Here is a 3,015-nt window from a genome sequence, read left to right on the forward strand (position 1 = left end):
AAAAGTAATATGTTAAAGGACTTTGTCATCATCTCTTGTCGTTACACGAATACACGCGTTTGGTAAGACGTGAATCGTGATATAGTTTGAACTAAATCTAAATAAAATTTGCCAAAATCTGACTTATTTGGGAATTGATATTTTGACCCCTCCCCCCCGTCCTTATTATTATTATTATTATTATTTTATGGGTAAGCTGGGGTTAGGCAGGACCCCCTACCAGATGTATTAGATAAAAAAGAAAGATATTCATGAAGCTTGAAGAGCAAAACCCTCTGCATGCAGAGGGGAAAACCAACAAAGGATAGAGCCAGTGAGATGGCCCAACCGAACACAAAAAGGATACCAAGAAAGAAAAACAACATAAAGAACAAAAGCAAAACAAACCAAAACACGACCCCAAAAGGGGGAATGTATTTTTGATTTATGACGACTCTCTTTACACTGCAAGGGGGTGGCTCTGAGAAGAAAAGGGGAAAAATATATCATCATGGCACTGATATTCCCACTACCATGTTTTAATAATGGTACAAACTCAGATTTTCTTTTATTATTTAACTAGCTTCATAGGCTATTACACTTCCTAATAAGCTCTCAAATGCCAATTAAAGAGGAAAAGACAAGTTGAGATCGTACCATAATCAAAACATGGCAGTTCAAATATCAGTAGCCTACTGTTTTTTTGTGAGAGGCTAAGATAACTCACTAAAATCATTTTTTAGATATTTGCTACAGACCATCGCTCAAAGGATTTGCGGCCGACTGTGTTGCATGAGAGATGCCACATCAGATGAATTAATTGAATAAGACAAAATCGTGGATAGATTACATAGAATGAAATCTTGGATACCATGACAAATTTAGGAAATTCACAAAACTTGGATAGATTGCAAAGAGAATTGATGGTGCTTGTATAGAGCACTTATATGATAAACAAGGGCGACGGAACTTGTAAGGGAAGGGGGGCAATTGCCCCCCTTAATTTTTTGGGAAAGAACAAATATAACTTTATTGGTGAATGTCACCGAATGCAGAAAACAGATGAAAGGGCGCCCCATTGGTGAATGTCATCGAATCCATTTATTGTTCTTTGACTTATACAAGTTATAAATGCACATTGGTCCTGTTCCACCAGTGGGGTTTGCAAGAGAATTTAACATTCCACTTTTTGACGAATGATAGACTGAAGGGCGCCCTTGCAAAAACCAGCTCCAAGGGCGCCCCCATTGGTTCAATCTTAAGAAAGTGATCCACTTTCTCACTTTCTTAAGATTGGACCAATGGAGACACCATTATAGCTGGTTTTTGTATGCCGTACTTCATTCTATCATTCCTCACTTGAATATGTTTTGTTCTCTGGAACAAGATTGAAATATATAGCCAAGGGCATTTTAGCCGAAGTGATGTTTACGCCGCTGGAGATGGAATATATAGAGGGTTTTTTTCGGAAACTATAATATTACTTTCATTTGTTTGGAGAAAAAAAATTACTATAATTTTTGCCCCCCTTGTGCAAAATTTCTAGCATCGCCCGTGATGATAAATGTAGAATAAAATGAAGATAATTATGGAAAGGGATTATAATAGTAAGATTCTATTCTAGCCTAATTTCTAATTCAATCTTATTGCTTAATCTAGCTACGTTACCTCTCTTAACCTACTTGCCTAATATACACCAAGACGATCCAACGGTGAACCAAAGTCCAATCCAATGACTCACATATTCTAACATGCCCCCTCAAACGTATGTGGATTGAAAAATAGACATACTTTTGATTACAGTGAAATTTCCAAAAGCAAATTCCCCAATATGAAAATTGACTTTTTCCCTAGAATATGCGTAAAACATAGAATGAAATCTTGGATACCGTGACAAATTTAGAAATTTCACTAAACTTGGATAGAATATAAAGAGAATGAAATGTAGATCATTTATAAGATATATGTAGGATGAAATCAAGATAACTATGTGATGGGGTATGGAAAGCCACATCCAACCAGTTGTCGACACGTGGCCCCCGAAGGGCCCACCATGGAGTCGACACAGCCCCAAGGGCAACCTAGTAATCTGCCAAGAGCAGGTAAAAACAAGCCCACACATGGGCTGACACCTGTCCTGGGGTAGGTAATCCAACCACCCCAGAGCTCTCACCATAAATAGCCTTCACTCATGCTAAGGTGAGAGATATAGAAAAACTCTTAAGCTATAACTCCAAGCTCTGGCTTTACTCTTCTGCTCATACTGACTTGAGTGTCGAAGGGCCCGTCCGGAGCAATGACTCTGGGTTGGTCTTCTGACCTTGTGCGCTACTGTGCAGGACATTTTTAAGTCAACTTGGATCAGATAGATCAGCTCTTTTGTCACTGCTGTATCTGTTACCAATTTTGGGCCTAACAGATTGGCGTCATCCGTGGGACCCTGAACTAAAAGCTGTTCAAATCCCCCTTTATAAAATGGCATGACGGAGGAGTGCTCGAGTACCAACTGCCAGGACAGCCCGAGCCGAAGCACATCGCAGGGTTCGGAGCGAGTGAGTTGCCTCACAGGTAGTAGCTCCTTCTGCAATAGCGGAACAGAGCCCTGCTCATTCGGAACATCTGAACCCTACTCCTACTCCAGAACAAATCCAGACTCTTTTTCAACAGATGACAACTCTTGTCGATCCGTACAAGCACCTGGTGCAACAAGCACCCCAGCAGCAGAACCCAGAGGCCTCCAGACCACCGCAGGAAAGGTTGAGCCCCCCCGGGGAAGAACCTATATGAAATACTCAAGAGGGGGGGTGAATTGAATTTAACTCAATATTAGGCCTTTTGAAAATTATCTATAAACCCTAATTGGAATTTTTCTTCACTTAATTAAATATTTGGTTAGTGCAAATATAATTGAAAGAACAAAGTGAAATGCCAAACCAAAACAATAATGGAAATGCAAGAGTGAGAAATGACACACCGATATATAGTGGTTCGGCCAACGGCCTACTCCACTCTACTCAAGGTCGCACTTGAGGGATT

This window comes from Tasmannia lanceolata, unplaced genomic scaffold (assembly GCF_043159265.1).
Source record: "Tasmannia lanceolata isolate RefF3 unplaced genomic scaffold, GAP_Taslan_0.1 ptg000024l, whole genome shotgun sequence".
Taxonomy (NCBI): domain Eukaryota; kingdom Viridiplantae; phylum Streptophyta; class Magnoliopsida; order Canellales; family Winteraceae; genus Tasmannia; species Tasmannia lanceolata.